Consider the following 22,107-nt stretch of genomic DNA (forward strand, 5'->3'; position numbering starts at 1 on the left):
ATTAAACTGTAGAAATTAAAATCTAATGAATTTTACATTTCTGAATGGGTCATACAGGCAACGAATCAAATGCCTTGTTGCTTTTCATGTCTTTAATTGTTGTGAATTAGTGGGGTTAGATATCCCGTTAAAAACATAAAACCTGGTTTGATTCAGTGAACTGTCTGCAGAGAAAAAAAATATAGAAAGGACTATGCATTTCATTTTACAAGCTGCCCTAAACAAAACAAACAGAAAAACACAGTCCACCACGCATGTTTATCACATGAAGATATTAAGGCAATTTCCCACAGGAAAATTTTTCTACCACCATCTACCCATACACACAGTCCTATGCAAAACTCTCTTGTAAGGAAAGTGGTATAAGTCTGCACAAAAGCAGAACTGGGAAGCAAAAAATCACACAACAAGCAAATATATATTGATATGGCATTGGTTCTTCCATGTAACACTGAACTAGCACAGCTTTAAAGAAGTCTTAAAGACTGTACCTCACAGTGCATCAGAAATGTCAAAGAATACCAATGACAGAAGTAATTAGAAGCAGGGTAGTTTTTGTTAGCAGGTAGAATTTTAGAAATGACTGCATGATCAGTAGTCAGTATGAGGAGTATTAGTATATAGTAGTATTAGCAGCAGCAGTAGCACAGTATTACTATATCGTAGCAGACAATCTCAGTCAGATCAGTAGTATTTTCATCATGGGTGGATTTCAGCTTGAACTACCACGTGGCAATCAAGCTAAAGAACTGTATTGCACTCAGATTCTGCAACATAATATTTGTAGAGTATATGGTTTTCAGTATTTGCTCACATCTATGTAAATCAATGTGCAGGCTGCTATTTGCTTCTTGGCACCCTTCAGTTGACCTCTTAGGCATAATTATGATCACTCTAATCAACAAACATAAAAAGCACTTTCAAGACCTTAACACACGCTTGCAGACATTAGGCAGAGAGCTTAGCTAGCAAGTACGCACTATGGTCCTTTAGGAACAAAGTCTTAATGTTGAAATACAGAAATTATGAATCAGTTTTAAATTAAAAAAAAAAAGAATACTAAATGATAAAAATACTACCAGAAATAGCACAGGTTACTTCATTAGTAACTCAGAGTTACAGTCAATGGCTTGATGTCCAGGTGGAGACCAGTGACGAGTGGTATGCCTGAGGGGTCGATACTGGGGTCGGTGCTGTTTAATGTCTTTGTCGGCAACATGGACAGTGGGACTGAGTGCACCCTCAGCAAGTTTGCCAACAACACCAAGCTGTGTGCTGTGGTTGACACGCTGGAGGGAAGGGATGCCATTCAGAGGGACCTTGACAGGCTGGAGAGGTGGGCCTGCGTGAACTGCATGAAGTTCAACAAAGCCAAGTGCAAGGCCCTGCACGTGGGTCGGGGCAGTCCCAAACACATGTACACACTGGGCGGAGAGTGGCTCAAGAGCAGCCCTGACGAGAAGGACTTGGGGGTACTGGTGGATGAGAAGCTCAATATGAGCCAGCAATGTGCGCTTGCAGCCCAGAAGGCCAACCGTATCCTGGGCTGCATCAAGAGAAGTGTGACCAGAAGGTTGAGGGAGGTGATTCTGCCCCTTTACTCCGCTCTCATGAGACAACACCTGGATTACTGCGTCCAGCTGTGGAGCCCACAACTTCAGAAGGACATGCATGTGTTGGAGTGGATCCAGAGGAGGGACAAGAAGATAATCAGAAGGCTGGAGTACCACTCCTACAAGGACAGCCTAAGAGAGTTGGGGCTGTTCAGCCTGGAGAAGAGAAGGCTCCAGAGTGCCTTCTAGCAGCCTTCCAGTACCTGAAGGCGGCCTACAGGAAGGATGGAGAGGCACTTCTCACAAGGGTGCGCAGTGATAGGACAAGGGGGAATGGCTGTAAACTAAAAGAGGGCAGATTTAGATTAGATATTAGGAAGAAATTCTTCACCATGAGGGTGGTGAAACACTGGAACAGGTTGCCCAGAGAAGCTGTGGCTGCCCCCTCCTTGGAAGTGTTCAAGGCCAGGTTGGATGGAGCTCTGAGCAACCTGGTCTAGTGGAAGATGGCCCTGCTTATGACAGGGGGGTTGGAACCAGATGATCTTTAAGGTCCCTTCCAACCCTTACCATTCTATGATTCTACGATTAGTTAAACCTCTTCTCACATTGCGTTCAGTGTGGCCACCATATATTGGGAACTGAATTTCTTCTGCAAGATCGATTCAAAACAGCTGAATATTTGACTGGAGAAGATCAAGATTTTAGTCAGGAATTACTTGCATTGTATACCAGATGCATTTTCATAAGAATTAAATAACATTTCATTACTCGTAAGTGTACTTAAAACTACTAGAAAAAATAGACATTAATTTGTATGAGATATCAGCATTTAATGGTGTATTCGGTCAATAGACACTTAGGGGAGGTTGGACAGTTGCACTGCCTAATCTTGCATACTTAAATTAGGCGCCCAGTTTAGCAGGCTAGCCTCCAAAGTTCATGTACATATTGATCCAATCCAAAAAGGCTTCCACAGAGGACTACGCAAAAAAAAAAAAAAAAAAATCAGATCAGCATAGATTGTTATTCCTTATGCTGATTTCCAGAAGTTTGCCTTTAATACAGGCCAACTTCTGATAAAGGCTTTAAATCATCCACGCAAACATCTGGATTCCTTAAAGTGATGTTACACCATATTGCTCACTAAAGTCCTGTGCAGATTCCTCTTCCCATCAGTAGTTTTTTTTCTGATTTCTCAGGTGTTGTACAGCTGGTCTGCTTGAAGTCTGACTAGAAACCAGTATTGTCTTCAGTGCCTTGAGCATGGTTCATGAACAGCCAGCAGAAAACAGTGCTGAGGTCTACCATGTGAGCTACTGTTAGGTAGGAAATGAACAGAATAACGATTGGCCCTCAGGGGGACAATAAAGCTAAAAATAAACTATAGTGGCAGCTTGGGTATATTTTATAGCTAGATTGTTTAATGTGCTGCAAGATGTTGGTGTCTAAGTTTCGATCAAGAGAACACACTTTGAATATATATGTCAGATGACATGAATACCTTTTTCTCGTCCTTGGCAAAAATAAGAATACTGTTATCGTGGGAGGATTTTTACTCATAAAGTTTTCATTACAGAGGACAATCAAAGATTTCTTCTCTGTGGTTTCCTTCCTCTGTCTGTCATGAATGTCAAGCATTTCAGAGTCATTATGAGAATCAATAATATCCTGCAGAAAAGGCAGCTAAGTGTGTTAATCACACCACCTTCCTCACTCAGTGCCTCTTGATGCCTTCAGAGATACCATTCAATTACAGGTTTTTTTTTTTTGTTTTGTTTTGTTTTTTAGGAGAGGCATTGTTGTGACTGTTGCTGGAATAATTAAGTGTTGAGGAAAGAGCCCGTGAACTCCAAAGGCATTCTTTCAGTTGAAAAGGAGGCAGCTGGTACATGGTAACTAGGTAACTAAGAATGTATGAACATTAATTCCAATGATTCCATAATTTTGGGTAACACAACACATACTGCTTTAAAGCAAACTGTCACTGTAATCTCTTCCTTATTTCAACCTAAAAATGCTACTACCTGAATGACTTCTGTTTAGTCGTTATTTTTACATTCTTATTGTATACGTACTTCTTATATGCTTCAGATATAACATTTCCTTGCAGACAAGTAGAAAAAATGTGTTATTTTTTTCATAAAAGTGTATAAAAATCACTTTTAAGCTTCTCAAAAATTTATCTTAGGGCTGTCTTATATCTGGACCTCTGATTAAAATTGTCACTTTGGGGAATAATGTTAATGATGATAAGCTTCTTTAATTTTTCCAGTATGTTCCTTCTTTGCTTGGGAAGTTTTTTCTTCCTGCATAAGAAGAGAGATGGGGATGAAAGGAGCAATATGATTATATTTAAATAATTGTTTGTATGAAATACTGTTTAGGGAAGTATGACAAAAGGGATTTTCTAAATAATTAAGTTACTCAATTAAAAATAACTTAATGTGCTGGATTAGCAGGGTGTTGGGAAAAGACTGAAACAGTAACCTGGCAATTGATCAAGGAGCCTTGTCTTATAGAACAATACTAGCATAAAAATAGCTCATAAATCTGAAAGGCTGATTACTAAAACTGTTGTGGGAGCTTTATTTTTTAGAAGAATATTGAATTAATGAGAAATAATACAAAGAGGGAATTCAATGATTCTGAATAGAATATTTTTCTACACTAGCATCTCAGGATGGGTATGATTATGTAGGTCACATATCTAAAATGACTTTTATGCATATTTCATTAAAAGCCACATTTTTTCATGAAGGATAGCAAGCAATAAGCCCTCTTCAGACAGGACTCTCTCTATAGTGCCTTCAATAGCTATTTCCTTTGTGGTTATGGAGCTGTTAAGATGAGCAGTCAATAAATTCAAAACCATATCTTATTTTTAGGTTATTGTTTTCACATAATAGTAAGTTGTTTTCTTTCTCACTCCCTCTAAACTCCCACCATCATTCTGAATATATAGCTGTGAGACACTGGCCAGGATTCCTCGTCTGCTTGTCTGGAGGGTTACTATCAAACTGATGAGAATACTAGATAAGCATTTTCACATTCATCCAAGCAATGAGATTCTGATTCTGAGTTGCTTTGTAAGATTTCAGAACAAATTTTACAAATGCGAATGAAACTAAAGAACATCAATAATGAAATCACTGATCAAAGACATTGAATTTTCTTTGTTGGCACCCATTTTTGCTGTTTTCAGATAGGAAAAATTTTTACATCTCATTTTAGTACACATTTTAGTGTTTTTCTACTTTATCTTTTAACTAGATTACAGATTTTTTTTTCATTGTAATAAAACATTCCTTGCCAGATTTACACATGTAAATGCTTTCAGTGTAATATGTGCACAGTCTTTTAGTCATTGTTGTCACCTTTTCTTAGCTGCAAGACTGAGATTTAGTGTATTCTATGTACTTACAAGGAATGGTAGAAATATTTGGTCTGTTAGCATCAGAAAGACTAATTACAATTTAAATGATCATTTGCTGCTTAATCTTAAAAAGCTAATGTGCATAGGGCAGGATCAGAGGGTTTATCTGGTGATGTCATACATAATACTAAAATTTAGATCTCTCAGCTCAGTAACTGAATATGTATAAAGTCCTAGTTTATCCAACGTATTCTACTGGTGAACTGAACTGTACTTCATTGCATGTCTTCAGAAGAAAGGTCTATGTATCGATTTACTACACTACCATGTCTACTCAGAGTACTAAATAATTGCTTGTAATACTTTAGGAGAAATAAATTCCTGGATATTCCTATACTCCCACTTTCATATACACGCAAGCCTAGATATAAATAACAATAAAGATCAAACTGTGTTCTTGTTCAATTATGAAGACAATTTCTATCACATTTTGGTATATGTCTTGGCTGTAGTACTTTTGTGTCTGAAATGTTTGATGGAGCTTCTGAAGCATTCTTCCAAACTTCAAATAATATCAAAATTAATTCCATGGCTATTTCCATAGCTGAGTTATTTTGATCTTCAATGAGTAGTGGATGAAATAAACGGTTGTTGGGGTTAAACTGTTAACCAGACATGAGAAAGCACAACATGCAAGGGATATTGCTTACCTAAGGAGAAACATTATCAATTGACCAAGGAACTGCTCAGCACTGCCTCATACAGCACAGATCATGGTTTATTACTTGATTGTTTCCCACGGTTAGAGAATTGTCATCATTCCCTTTACCCACTGCCAAGACTGAGCAGCCCTTCCCTTGGAACTTTTTACCTTTGTTTTTTCTTCCTCAGTGTACTGACTCTACTTGCCATCTTCTTTAATGCCACTGTGCTCTGGCTTATTAAGGCTCCAGACCCCTTCTGACCAAACTGTGTCAGCCATCTGTTACCTGATGAACTGTGGCATTCTGAACTATCCTTTTACCACACCAGATAGTGCTTTGGTTGGTGTGAAGTTCCAAGCTGTACTAAACTGGGCATGAGAGGAAAAGCCTCCCATTCTCCAGCAAGGCTAACACACTTGCAGCTGACAAAAAACCCAGGCATACTAAATCAGGAAGAGGAAGGGTGGAAGCTACACTCTTAGTGTGGGATAGATCTCAAACTAGAGTGTATACAAAACCTGTTTTGTACACACTCCATCTTGTGTGCAGAAACTTATTCGCTTATATCAACAACATTATTCTGCTTCCCCACACTACCAACTCCTGCAAAGTCAGAGTAAAAAAACAGAGAAAATGTTCCTTATCTACCCCTGACATCAACGACATTTTTGACCTTCCTCCTACAGGTGCATGCTAAAATCTTCATGTCTGGAAGTGTAAGAGCCCCTGGGACTGGCTCCCAAGCAAGAAGTGACATCTTCCAAAGGACCCTGGCATCCTTCCACAAGAATTCACAGAGCAAGAATAGGCAGTGTCTACAGTTGAGTCTAATACAACCAAGATACGCTGGATTCAGCACTTCTCCGGACCTATTTTTTCCCATAGGAATTCATACTACTTCACAGATCCCATACTAGCACAGCCCTGCAATGATTCATATACAACACAGTTGGAACAGGCAAGAAATATGAACTGCTTCAGAGTTGCAAGTGATTCACGAGCTAAAGCTTGGTTCCCCTAGGGCCATTAAGCATCTATAAGAGACTGAAAAAATGTAAGGATTTTCACACGTCTGCTAATGCAAAGACTCTAATGCTATGTGCTTAAGCTTATGAATACGTTGTGCTTAACTTTCCATTTTGTTTGGGATAATAAGCTTTTTTTTTGTTTAGTTTTCATATGCTGTCTGTATTTAGGGTATTTAACCTAGCATAGAAATTACTCCTAGTCTGCACAAGACCATATGCCGCACTTACAGGGCACAGCAAATACAAATAAGGAGCTTTCATTTAATCTCTTGTTTTAATTTCATTTGCAATGATCTAGATCACTGTAATCTGGAGTACCAGACCAACACCAACATATAAAATCAGAAAAACAGTACAGAGAGCACACCTGCTACATCTACAAGATTGTGCCTGACCTCACCCATATATAAATTGTGACTGGACATGATATGGACAGCTTACCACAGGGGTCATAGAAAATTAACATTTTTCCAGCAATTGCTCCTCTGAAATGAATACAAGAAACAAACTGATAACCAGGATCTGTGCACTCCACTGTTTTTAACTGGCAAAAGCTTTCCCCAATTCTTATAAACAGACTAAGTCTCAATGTTCCCAAAATATTAGTTGATAGCTGTTCGTCTGAGCGTAGGAGAGAAACCAGATGACAAAACTGCACTGCTCTTATATACACAATTATAAATGCAGAGGTAAAATCATTAGCTTGGTACCACAGGTAAAAAGTAAGGATTGAGTAAACTTTACATTGCCCAAGGAAACTGGGTAAATTCCAGCTAGTTATTCTTTGCTACACCTAACTGAGGTTCCTTCTTTGACAGTTTAGCTCATACATATTTTCTGACACTACTTCATGATAGCAATACAGCGGGTGTGCTTTTGTGCAGAGCAACTGCTGCTTCAAGACATCTTCTCAAACAGCATTTGTACCCTACGAGACAGTCTTTCTTTGGTTCTGACTATGACTCAGAGGCTGAGACATAACAGGGACAACAAAAACATCAACACTGGAATATTTTCCAGTATACCGGGTACTTAATCATCATGTGAGCAATTAAACTAACTTTTAAGATCATTGTAGATGGCGGGGGGGGGAGGAAAGGGGGGGGAAGAAAGAACCGTATTCTAAGGGTTTGTTTCCTTCTGTCTGAAAGTTAAGTGACATTAAACATTTCTAAGTCGCTGTGTTAGTTCCACAATAGATAGAGCTCTCTTAGCCATTTATGCATGTTATATATGTCATTTACACCGAGTGACAGTGACTTCAATGTAAGCAACAGGTGTATGAATACAAGCAAACCAAGATTCTTGGGAACAGCATACTACAAATTAATGACACGTAACTATCAGAAGGTTCCTAAATTTCAAGTCAGCTCACCATTTATAATTATTAAACGCCTTATACATAGAAAAGAACTATGCCTATGCAACAGGGTTACATCACAATACAGTAAGTCCCTTCTTAATCAGAAGAGAGTTGATTAAGAGCTGATTAGAAATATTATAAATACAATGCTATGGGAGTATTTTTGCATTTTCAGTTTTAGTTAGTTGAAACTCAAAATGTGTAACAACTCAAAATAATACAAATTTAGTAAAGCATGTGCTTTTAGGATGTGCTTATGGCTGGGGCTTTTTAGTCTAAGCAGGTAAGGAGAAGTTAATTTTAAGTAATTGGTTTCGATTTGTTTCTTTTTCTATATTGTTTTGTGACTCAACATTTTTGGTTTAGTCACTTTCTCTCTTTTTACACCTCTGTTCACAGTCGCTCCCCTTCTTTTACCTTCATTCCACTTCCACTGCTACATGTATAATTAATAAATATTGGCAACGTAAACATTTTCTAAGCTACCACTCCAAACTTTCAAAAAATCTATAACTGACCAGGTTAGAAAGTATCAGGACCAGCAGAAAAGATTTCCTTAAGTCATATTCTCTTAATCACCAAACAAACACCATTTTTTCTTACAAAGATTGAAAACTGTTTACCAAAAACTGTTTACCAAAAACAGGAAAACTGTTCCATTTAGTCTTCTCTGTGTGTACGTAAGTTCTACACATACAAAAACAAATTAATACAAACAGTTTCATATGCAACTTTTCAACCAAGTTTACTGAATATTATTCTGAACACTACAGTTTGAAGTTCTAAAATACACATAGCAAAATTTTACATAAGCACTTCTAATACCTTCCTTTACTAGCCTGGATAGCTGTGCCATCTTTACAAATCTTTATCGTCTTGTGCAAAGCTTCTTGAGAAAGCCCCTACTGCTTATATCTGATTTTTCTCTTGTATGAGTGCCTTTGATCCTGCTTTGATCTTCTTGTTTCAGTCAGTCTCACAGAATGAGAGATTCAAGTCACATTGAAATGCTTAGCATTTTTTTAAAAGCTATCATTTAATACTTTGGAAAGAGCAAGACTGTTAAAAAACTTTTAGCGAGATTTCTATAGAGCTTTGATTGAAATTTCTTAATTTTTAGAGTAATGTCAATATATTTCAAAGAATTAATTTCCTAAATCTATTTAGGCAAAATATTTTCTCAGTTTAGAAGGCTGAATAATAAAATAAAGAGCTTCTAGTTTGATGTTTTCAAACAATCAAACTCTGCAGAATGCCTTTAATTTCATTTAGGTGAAGACAATTCATCATGAAAGTATATTTTAGAACATAGCTAACCACTTTCTGCAGAATCTAACAGAGTAAGGGAGCCGTGTCTGTATGCTAGCCCAGTCAGGCTGCTCTTCCAACTGTGATGTTACTCTTCTAAAGTATGACTTAAAAGCGTTTGAACACAAATTATAGCTACAGGTCTACCAGGTAATACAATTTAGTACTATATTCTAACATATTTTGTCACAGAACTACACAGTACACATACAGGTATTTATCTGTGTGAAAACTGGTAAATTCCAGATATTCTTCTTCCAAGTTTTTGTACATAGAAACTGGATTACTCAACAAGGAACCCTCAAACTGATGTCAGCTCTAACTGAAGATTTTCCTGTCTGGAGACATCATAATAAAAGATTCAGAACCTTCCTCTTCTCAAAGTATGCTCACCTTGTCCAAGAACTTCTAAATATCAGATGTGCAACAGATTCCTTTGGCCCATGACTGGTTCAGAAGTAAAGATATGCTGATTACGTAGCTAGCAACTGAAACAGAACTGTAAAATACAAGACCTGTTCTCGGAGGGCAGTGCTAATGTAGGTCTGTCCTCTGTACCACCACTAACTACTTTTTTCCCTAAAGCCAGTATGAAATTAATTTCTTTGACACGTCTATCCCTCTCTTGAATTTGGATAAAATTAGCCAACATCTAATTTCAAAAAGATAACAGGAAGTTGAAGAAGTAAGCAAACATTGTGATTGCTTTATTTCCCCCTGTAGGAAACAGGATCACAACCAGCTAGTCAACCCAAAGACCTTCCAACATAGTTCATCTCTTGTCAGTCTGTGACTGTCAAAGCAGTTCTCCAAAAAGCATAATTTTTTTTTCCTAGACAATTATTTTCAAGTATTTAACATTCTGTTGAACTTAAGTCTCATATCGTAGCAACAGAAGCCCTATAAAAACAACATCTTCTCAAATAACGATTCAAGGTTTTATCTCTGCCCCTGTCAGAAGTTTTGTCTGGAGCCATTATATTTCTTCTTTGTGATGTCTAGCATCCGGTTATTAAATTAAACCAACAGATGCCCACAGCAAATATTTTACTAACACAGTAAGCACCTCAGTAACTTTTCAAATAACTAATTCACATACAGAATTTGTAAGCCATTATAGATTTATAAGCTTTTATCATTCTCTTCCTGTTTCATCTCACAGTTCTATCCAATCAGAAATTTTTCTTCTTTTCCATACTATGCCTAACTGCATCAATGTATAAAACGTCTATGCACAAAAACCGACTATAATAATTTTTGACAGTTTTTACCACTTCTATAAGGTAAACAGAATTTCCACTGCAATGGATTTATATGCAAAATATTCAGTACTTTTGCCCTAGACAGTGCCAATAACCTGTGATTTGATTGTAAGCATCTCAGCACAGCTGAGTGACAGCTATAATGGAATCAAATTGAAAGCTTACAGTGGTACGAACTGTTGGTTTTCTTGGCTCAATGAATTAGCCAAACCTAATGTTTAAAGTCTGACTCTGAAAAGACTTTAAGAATTCCTAGCCTACACGTAATTGTTTTTCTTTCTTCAAATTATTCTTCTAGTGCTACGTTAATATTCTGAGCTGTGGTTTTACATTGGTATTTATTTTGTAACAAGCTCAAATATGAGAAAGCAAATGTTTGCCTTTAAACACAAATAAAAGAAAAACAGAAGTTATATGAATAAAGCTTTCCTTTCTCTCCAGTTTTCTTTAATCAGTTAAGAAACTAATACACTTGAAAAAAGACAGGAACATTGACTTGTGCATTAACCAAATCCTGTGAAATATATCATAATAGTTTGTTCTTGACTTTTACAGAAGATCCACCTGAACTCACACTCCATATTAACATCAGAAATCAATTAGTTGAGAAAAAAACAATACATCCTATATTACAGGAGTACAGTTCTCAAAGCACAGGTGTAGAAGGGAAGCGTCCATGATATGAAACAGAACAGAATGATTTTTTTATGACTGTGCTGGTTTTACTGGAGGATGGCAAGAGAGCATAGGCCCTATTATAAGTCTGGCAGTAAAATCAGGCTCTTTTTTGATTCAGGCTGAAGACTTCAATTATAACTAGATTGTCTGCTAGATAAGGAGAGATGTGAATCAATGAGCAAATTAGTTGAGCCACTGCACTGCCAAATTGGAACCAAGAGTGACCAAGTGGAGAAGTATATTACAGTTGAAAATATCTTCTGCATCCATACTTAACATGAAGAATCCGCCAGATGCAAGTGACTGCCAACGCAAAGATGCAGGCTGTTCATGACAAAAATAGTTATCTCTACTAAAAACAAAACAAAACAAAAAGAAAACCCAAACCGTATTTCTTTTTTGTAATATTGACTGGAAATTTAAAAAAAAAGAAAAAAAAAACAAAAAAACAGTATTACATCATTATTTGAACTGCAGTAGTGCTTAGGATCCTGTGATGGTTCTAAATGCTATAAAGTGCTACAGTATTATTCCACTTCCTAAATCAGTGAACTCCAAACTCAGTGTGTTTTTAGAGTTGGTTGAAATATAGGGAAAAATAAATTGCTTTTTAAAATGCATACTCAAATTAATTATTTAGTTTTTTTCTTTTTTTTAGGTACTAGTTTCCATTTTATAAACATGTTTTACTCAGAGTTTGCAGGGTACTTCATGTTTTTGCTTTGTTAGGGTTAAAAACGTCACTTAACAGAACTTTTAAATAAAATTTTTAAATAAGTCACAACTTGACTGAAATGAACACTCAAAATGTACCACAATCTAGCACGCCAGATTAACAACATAAAAACTTAAAAATATTCTGCTGACACACAAAGTAATTAATCCACTGAAAGCTTTCACTAAAATCTTTTAAGATGGAAAATATTATTTTAATATTTTTTTTAAACAATGCTAACTCAAGAAGAGTGATTTTGACAAATTTCAGTAAATAGCTGTTTCTTGCAAGTTCAACATACATATTTCTCAAAACGTTTATAAAGATTTTCAAAACACAATGCAGATTGTTACTTGTACTCATACTGTCAAATTAGACTCAAATTATTTTTTTAATATAATATTCCTTCCAAGGTCAGTATTTAAAAGCATGATATAATAGCTGGTTTTTAAATCATTACAGAGAAGAACTATTTCAGCTATTCTTCATCTTTTCACTCAGAAATATGTCTGAGAAGGATTATTAAAATTACAAACTTCACTGGAAAATTAAGGAATTAAAAGGAAGTGCCTAACAATACAAATTCCATGAAAGTTATTCATTAAAAATCTTCAAAAAGTCTCAGGAATATCAATAATAGTATAAAATTGTACCTGTTTGCTGAAATGTAGTTTTGAATGAAATGTTTTGCATAAATTTTGACTGATTCAGAATGAAACAAATGTCAAAAATATCAACTCTCCATGAAACAGAAATTTAAAAGTTTCAATTTTTTCTCATGTAAATGTCAGTATTTATCACAGAGTGATAGTAGCAATGCAGTAACACACACGGATTTCCAGAGTGCTCTCAATTACTTCACTCTGAGGTCACTGGCAGATCAAAAACTCATGTATTACAAAAATATCATTATGTCCACCATTTCAATGTTGCATTTTCAGTACCAATTGCAAATATTGAAGTAGTAAACAGTGTGATTTACAAAGGAAAGGATATTAAGGTTACACACATACACAATCACAAACTCACAAAATCAATTTATATCCTGTTCATCAGGACTTCATATAGTCCACATACTTCTTCATGATTGTTGCAAAATGCAACCATGCTCCAAAACAAGAATAAGAGAGTCATTTTGGGGTCATATTTTCTCCTGCAACTTCAATCTTCTATTTGCATACTATAGAAAAAAAGTTTAGGGATGAAGAGCAAGCAAATACAAAGTGAGTGTGAAATTCAAAATGTAATGTAAGTAAAACGAAGCTCTTCAGTAAATCATTCACCTACCACGTCTCTTGTCTAACATGTTAAATTGGATTTAAGAGACATGCTACTCTTTAGAGATATTTAATGTTTAGAATGGATTTCTTAGAGTCTATTACTTTATACAGTTCCTCCTACGTTTTGAGAGAGATCATTACAGTAGTAGGCTTGTATTTATCATCAAGCTTCTTAATGTTGCGGAGAAAGCCAGTTGACAATATAAAGAGAAAGCAAGGTAAACATAAGTAATAACTTAGTATGAGACAAGCATGACTTTATACAAGTGTAGAAGAGTCTAGGACTAATATAAATCAAGACGAAACAAATACCTTTTTATCTGAGACCAGAAAATCATATAAAATTGTTGGGAAAAAATTGTTGGGAAAAAAGATAATTGAAACTTGCTTTTATGTTTAAAGAAAATAAAGTATTGTGAAATTAAAGTTTATGTGGACCCTTTATTTTGTAAGGTTCCACAAACAACATAGAACTAAGTGTGTCTAAGAGTCAGCAAAGAAAAAGCAAATTAAATGAAGACCCTATTTCCCAAAGAGCTACAAACACATTTCATTTGATACATAATAAGCGTCACAACTTCACACTGATGGAAATACAGACAAACAACATTCCTACCAACTTCAATGGATTTTATCCATGTTTATAACTATGCATATAAATCTCTCCAGGATCGGGAACTTAGGCTGCTGCAGAAAGTGCTTAAATTCCAACAAACAATTTTTTCAGCAAATTACTGAGCCAAATTAGCATTTTCCTATGTTGCCAATTATCTGTAACTAGATAATAAGATCTACTCCTTGAGAAATTTTCACACAATTTTATGAACAAATTTTAGCTTTAAGATTTCTTGTGAGAAAGAACTAAGCAATATACACTAATAAATTAATAGTAGCTTGTGTGATTGGTTTTTTAGATCACATGATAATGATCCTTTTTTGGTAGATGATGCAATATTTCTTAACCTTTCTTAAAAGAATGTAAGATAGTAAGATACCAATTTCTGTTCATATTTACACAAGTATCATCAATAGGCCTTAAAATTCAGTTCCTACAAACTTACACAGATAGAAAAAATGCTGCTTGAATAGTTAGAAAGGAATAAAAAGAAACACAGATAAGATAAAATAAGACATAGAAAATAATGGCAAATTCCATTCTTACAATATGTTCAGCTCTAGATAAAGTCCAAATTTTCAATATTCAGTAACAACCAAAAGCCTATCACATTTTTCACCCATGTTCACTTTAAGAGCCCTGGCCAAAATTCAGCATAGCTGAAAAATTCAGATAGCATTCTAGATTTTGTCCTCAGTACCCCATTATTCATACTTCTGCAAGTCTGATAAGAACACTACCATGGAAAACATCATCCTTGCAATCTCCTGTGTAGACTGGAAAATCAAGGTTTTTTTCTACCTGACATGGCAATTTGTCTTACGCAGTTATCATATGCCTTCATTGCTCATATTCAGGGGTTTGATAATATGGCATCTACAACACACTTGATCTGATATCAGAAAAAAAAATGGCCAAATTCAAACGACAGGAGTATTGCTATTGAAAAGTCCCACACAAACATTTGCTTGGTCATGGCATTGTTTTTTTTTTCGCATGACCTTTCATGAACTAATCCTCAGGCCCTGATCCTTGTACCACTCTCATACGCACGTGAGGAAATGTTAAATCTGTGCTTTAATGTTTTAAACACCAGGGTCCTGAACTGCACTCTGTTGGTATTATATGTTTTCCTTCTTCTAACACAGTTGTATTCTAGGAAGAAAGCAACAGAATTCCACAATTAATTCCTACCTGCTGTGACAGTGCCCCCTCAGGGTAAAGATGATTTTTTACATTAACACACTGAAAGCTTCCACTGTGATTGACCTTAAAGACACTGACAAATTAATTACTTTGCTAGTCAATATGGCAGCTTAAAGATTTGAGCAGATACCCAGCCAGTTAACATGCATGCTGCCATCTGCTGAATATGACAGCAAGGGATTTGTACTACTCTCTCTGAAAGAAAAGCTGTGTAGAGCGTTCCAAGAAATATGTTACCAAACTCCCCATTCATAGCTTATTTCACAAAGACTTTCATAAGGACTGCTCAGGTTCTGTAAGAGAACTGGTAGTATCTTACGTTTCTTTGACCCACAGGTTTAAAATTAAAAAGGAGGCTATCCCAAAAAATTCATTAAAGCTTTGGTTTTGAGCCCACTGCTTCACAGGTGGAGCTAGGGTATATTCAAAAAGATCACGAGATTTATGTGAACACTTATGCAGAGCATATGTGAGCAAGGGAATTCATAGTTTATGTACCTCACCACAAGACTCAGTGTTACCCTGATTTATAGAGCTCTCCTCTGGCTTGACCCTAAAAAAGAAGCAAAAATGTATAATCTGAAGTTCCTCCAAAACAACGGTCCGGGTCCAGCACAGAGAAGTGACTTTAAAAAAAAAATTATGAGAAAGCTTGATAACATTCTTAGAAAGGCTACAGCTATCTTCTGAAAAAAAATGAAGGCCTACCAAAACTCCATCCATATTTTTCTTTCTGATTTTCAATAAAACCACATCAAATTAGAAAATGGAGTAATTTGTACACTACTGTTCCTGTAAATAAAAACACACAAACTATATACATATGTATATACGTAAAACTATATAATATACATCACATTGGTCCAAAAATATGTACTGATCGGAAACACAGCACCTATTTTTTCTCAGATATGTTGAGGGCTAAGATGCAGACTCCAAGTCCCACACATAGCAGAAGAGGCAAGCCATTTGTGCGGATCACAGGATAATTCAGGTGGTCTCCAGTCCAAACGGCTCTCAAAGCAGAGTCAGCTGTGAAGTCAGACTTGGTTATTCAGAGTTTTATTCGATCTGGTATAGAAAACCTCCAAGGATACAAACTGTACTACCTTGCTAGGCAACCTGTTCCGCTGCTTGACTGTCCTAATGGTGAAAAAGGATTTCCTTATGTCTTGAAACATGTGGTATTTATACCTTCTATGCTTCGTAAATATCAGATATTGTAGGTATGATTCACTTTTCAGATATACTAGTTCTAAACGAGGGATAGCTGTTCAAAAGACCAACAAAATTACTGGAACGTAAATCACAGTATGAGGGAAAACAAGACCTTTTTGCCTCAAAAATTAATTTTATTACGATTATTTACTATGAATGAACTAATCCAGTTATTCATTCTGGAATTTACATGCGGGCTGATATCCCACAGAAAATTGAAGAAAAAATTGATAAATTTTCTTCTCTATACAAGAGATACCGTGTTTACTTTGACTAAGTATCATAGTCAAAACTATGAGTGAGTGGAATTTGAATGAATGGAATTATTTCATGTGTCCCTCTGTTGCTGCGTACAACAGGATAGGAGTAAAATCAAACAAAACTAGAGGCAACTCTCAAGCATTTGGGGTAACACTAGGCAAATCAAATATGATAAAAAAGGGATAATATGTCCACATGCAAGCTACAGTCTCCTAAATTTTACATTGTAATTAGAAAATAGAAAACAAACAACACCGTACGTTGTGGAATGCAGAATTTGCTCAGCTGTTAAGACTACCCAGTGCAACTCTCAGTAAGCACACCCATGCAGCTTCAAGACTTGGACAGATCTAGTTTGGAGGTCTCTTCCATCATGACAAATAGTGTACAACCTGGATAATCTCTTCACAGATTAAGAAGAGTAGATACCATTTGATAATTCTCAAGAGACACACCAACTTACTTTTTAGAAAGACTTACTTTAGAACCTAACAAATGCTGTATGAAGTAAACTGAAATAGCTTTTTAATATTCCTCTTCCTGAAGTTTACCTTTTAAAAGCTGTCTTCCTAGTTCTACTGATCTCAGAGAGAATGCTCACACATATCTTTCACAGCGACAATCCCACATCAGTATTCAAAATCTAATTCTACAAAAGCACCAGGGGAATATCAGTAAGCACCAGCTTAGACAATCACTTTTTTTCAGATCAGTTGTATTCTAGCATCCAGTTGGAATTAAAATATCAAATACATGTCACCTAACAAAAAATGATCATAACAGTGCCTGAGTCTATGTCATCATCTATAACAAGTGTCCTTCTTGGCCATATGTGACAGAATCACAAATATTGCAGTAGTACCACAAATAGCACCATACTACGAAGTTCTTTTGAAGACTGAAACTGATCAAGAATCAACACAATGAGCTACCGTATTGCAGAAAATACCCACCTCTTCAATTGATTTGTCTTTGTGGTAAGTTCTTACACAAACTTTTCTTTCTCCATTCCAGCAGAAATTTCTGCACAGAAGACAGACATAAGATACTAGATAACCTGATTCCTCATCTGGGGAAAAATATCAGGTATGAAGGTAACACTCACAACCTTAAAACAGAACAGAACATTAAATCCATCAGACTGTTTGCACCATAATCATGACCTAATCTTTCTTCTAAGTACTTGTGCCCTGAAGTGATTATGACAAAAGCTGACATTGCAATTGAACTTTTAGTAGTGATTCCTTGTTATTATTTATATTCTGAAAGCCAGTTCTGTGGGGTGCTGAGCCCCAGGAACTCCCCAATGATCAACGGCTGAGGATACTCAGGTCCTTTCAATTCCCACGAACGTCATATTGTTACACAGGAATATTGCAAGAAGCCTCTTTACTATGACACTCTGGTCAATAAATATCCATATACATGGTATGAGACACAAACTACTTTTGCTTCCATATAAATGCTTAGAGAATTAAAATTACTATAAAAATAAATTCATAAATGTGTCACCATACAGCACACTGTATGTATTTGCAAAGTCCATGATGTTCTAAATTAGAACAAATATTTACTATTAAAACATTCTACAGAGTCCTAAAACTTAGCCAGGGAATTAATTTTCTGATCATCAGCAACTTAGATCAACTTTAACTACAACTTGACAGGCTGCAAATGGTGTATTTTAAGAGGTAATATTCAATTTTAAATTATGCCAACTGAATATTTTACTGTTTAAAAATAATATTGTTCCTAAACTTACTGAGTAAAAGTATCTTCTTTATTTTCAAAATCTGTCAACAAAACCAAATTTCTATTAAACATATGACTAGATTTTACTATCTGCACTAGAATTCTGAAATAAAACATATTTCAACCTTGGTTCTCCAAGTTTCAGTTATTCTACGTGATCATGCAATTTTAAGAACATCAGAGAGTTCATCGAAAATACATTTATTGTCCTTGTGATCTTTCAAAAAAGATTCTTAGTCCTTAAGTTTTATGATATTTAAAATTGTATGAGTCACACACAACCAATGATACACTTTAAGGCTACTCTGATGGGATATGTTGTATTGTACTATATTGGAAAGGTAAATATCAGAAAGTTTGTGAGCAGAGTTCCATAATCTTCCAGGAAAAGCATTTTTGGTAGATAAGCGTTCTTCATATGGGCTCTCACTTTCATGAAAAATGCCATTCCTACATTTCAAACTGATGTAATCTTTAATGATGTGTTTTCATTGCTATTTGTCCAGTAATTTATATTTAAATATAACTGATCTGTAAATCTGGAAAGACTATAGCCATGCGGTACTCTGAAGTAAAGATGATGTTAACTCCCAAAAGGCCAGAAATAGAAAGAGGATTTATTTTACTAATTTGCTTTTGATACATAAATGAACTCCTGAATAAAAAAAAAAAAGCATAAATGATATCTGAAAGAAAAACAAACCAAACCGATATTTATAAATATTGGTATTCATATTAGATTTATATACAACTTACACTTCCACAGAGCTAAGTCTTTGTTGTATTTCCTACAAACTCTGAATACCGGGGAATACTTTACTAGGGTAGTTTCTTCACCAATTAAAATTACAAAATACAAAAGTAAACTCTAAATACAGATCAGTTTTAGAGACAGAGTTGGAGATCTGAAAGAGGTGCCTAACTCACTAGATCTCTATTAAACCTGTCCACTTCATCCAGTACCTAAATATCCAACCCTTCGCTGCTAGGGGTTTGGACTAGATGACCTTTAGGGGTCCCTTCCAACCCAAAATTTTCTATGATTCTATGATATTTCTGTACATCAGTCATGACCAACTTTGTACACCTCATAGAAGCCAGGAACAACAATGCTGATTCAGAGCCACTTGCATCTACAGTACACATCACATTGGCACTGCCAGTATGCTCACTAGGAAATAAAATTGGTATTGCAGTTCTTCAGAAACTTCAATTTTAACTATTTTCATAGAATCATAGAATGCTTTGGGTTGGTAAGGACCTTTCGGGGTCATCTAGCCCAATCCCCCTGCAGTGAGCAGGGACACCTTCAACTAGACCAGGTTGCTCAGAGCCCCGTCCAACCTGGCCTTGAATGTTTCCAGGGATGTATCCACTACCTCTCTGGGCAACTCTTCAGTGCCCTCTTGCAGAGATATATACAAAGGAAAGTAATTTTCATAGAGAACTTCCTAAAAAAACCTCTGAGTAACAAAAATTCTTTTAAAATATTCACTTTAAGAGAGCAGGGAGTACGAAAAACATCAACTGCTCTATTTCTTTCCAATAATTATTTAGTCACCTTTCAATTTTGATAATGTACAGAAAAACAAAATACATTTTTCCGGTATTCGTAGGATTTAAAAAAATACTCCATGCTGACCTAATTGTACAGTTCTATTTAGTAATCATCACTAGGACAGTTACACTGACAAAACATGTTTCTAAAACCTCATTTCAATATTGTAATTAACTAATATAGCAATGTGGGTTAGGAAGTGAGGTTGTAGTATTGACAAATTCCAAAAATCACTCTCCTTACATAATTGATAACTATAAAGTATATTTCAATCTGATGGCAAAATCTATCCATATATAAGCAAATTTAATAATTTACAGTAGTCCTGAATTATGTCCCATACCTGCAATATCCCTGTATTTTATTTAACATCTACATACTCTTCACTGGCTAAATTAAATGAACTAGTATTTTTCTGATTTTCCTATTCACCTGATTTAAAAACACTTCAAACATTGTTTCTCTCACATTCCTTACAAATATAATCAAATACAACTTCTATCATAAAAGTGTAGCTTCTATATCATTGATAATTTTGTTTTTATCTTTTTCTCTCTCTAGTCTGATTGAAATATCAAAACCTCTTCTGTAATGAAAGACACATTTCTGCTCTCCAAGGACATTTCAGCTCAATTAAAGTCACCAAGTGTCAGTGTTCAACCCCTCCTCCAATTCCCTAAGCTTTTCATTCTTAAAATAGATACAAAGAATGCCTAAAATGCCAGGTCCAGACCACCCTCCTAACTCAGTAAAAAATTCAACACCCACAAAATATTCAGTGTAAATATAAGATTGACTTAATGAAAAAATTTTCTTCTCTAGAGAAAATATTTTATAACACTTCAATTAAAAATACAGCTTTCAGATGTGACCTGCTTCCACAGACATACAGGCATGTTGTCTTTTATCATAACTCCCATCAGTATTTTCAAGCTGTCAAACTCAGATTGCAGAACTTGGAACTTTTTTATATATAATTCAGCACCTACATCCAATTTATCAACGTCAGTTTCCAGTGTACCCAAGTGAACAAGTGTCTGCCTTAGTCCAACTGCTAGCAATACATCTTGCAATATGGTATGAAAAAGAAGTTGTTAAAACTTTAGCCACATACTGAGAATATCTTTCACTATCTAGACAAGCTGTATTCAGCGTGCCTCCATTTTGCTAATACTCTGTCACTGACGCCTGCAAGAAATCTCTTGATATCTCTTTCTCTCTCATGACTGAGTATTTTACCCTGACTGCAGCCATCTCCATACAAAGAATTTAAGCAGAAATGTCATTCACATAGAATTCCATAGGTTTAAAGGATGATTAAAAGCTTTGCTAGAGAGACATCTTCAGAATGAGGAATTCCCTTACCAGTTTGGGGCATACAGCAGAAATAAAAACTTCTCGTATGGACTTGAATTTTGTTTAATTTTTCAGATAGATTTTAAAAACCCAATTACTTCAGGTACTAATTGCTAGTGATTCTCACCATTCTTCAGACAATCTTTTGTGACAAAAAATGTCTTCTCAGGTTGCTAGAACGGGTGGAGGAGTAAGTCTTTTACATATTTTCTTTTTCTTCTTGATAGACTGTTAAAATCAAGCAGAATAGAATTGGGTCATTTTATGCCATCCTTTTGAAAGACGTTTCGGTACTTTTTCATACATCAAACAAATTACTAGTTTGTAACACATAAAAGTATCTCCGGAGTTCAGAAGGCCTGAAGTCTCACTTTTTTCAGTAGCCTGGGGAACCACTGGTTTTATTTTCACCTTGCATTCTTCAATATTTTACTGATTTAAATGACAGATATTCCAAGAAGCATCAGGAAGAGGACAAACACACCGCTTTGCTGAAGCTCTTCAAAAAGTTTGCATTCTACAATTAATTTAATAGTTCACACATTTTTGCCAATTCTGCGTACGATAGACTGGAAAAAGGCAAGGGAGAAAAGTGTAGGGAAAATAAAAGAACTAGTCACGGAGGTAGTCTAGAAAAGATCTAAATACCATCACACCCGCCTTTGCGGCTTCAGAATCTATGTTCTTTTTTCATAAGAAATTGTTTCTTCTGAGAACACCATTCACTTTGCCCTTTGGAGAACCTCAGAATTTCAGTGCTTTGGTACCATTACTTATTATTGAATCCATATTAATACACGCAGCTGTTCCTTTTTATATTTTTCTTATTATTATTTCACAGAAAATGGACCTTTTACATCCTTTCTACTGAAG

At 35.5% G+C, this 22,107-nt stretch overlaps 1 long non-coding RNA gene across 1 annotated transcript; it reads right to left on the reverse strand.

The window, feature by feature from the left end:
- Positions 1 to 2,430: 2,430 nt before the first annotated feature.
- LOC142361566 (uncharacterized) lies at positions 2,431 to 21,485 on the reverse strand. Its single transcript, XR_012764178.1, has 3 exons — positions 21,244 to 21,485; positions 17,522 to 17,676; positions 2,431 to 3,862 (listed from the first exon to the last, which is right to left on the reverse strand). It is a non-coding gene; the product is annotated as an uncharacterized LOC142361566 (long non-coding RNA).
- Between the last annotated feature and the right edge of the window lie 622 nt (positions 21,486 to 22,107).

Source organism: Opisthocomus hoazin, chromosome 6 (genome assembly GCF_030867145.1).
Source record: "Opisthocomus hoazin isolate bOpiHoa1 chromosome 6, bOpiHoa1.hap1, whole genome shotgun sequence".
NCBI lineage: Eukaryota > Metazoa > Chordata > Aves > Opisthocomiformes > Opisthocomidae > Opisthocomus > Opisthocomus hoazin.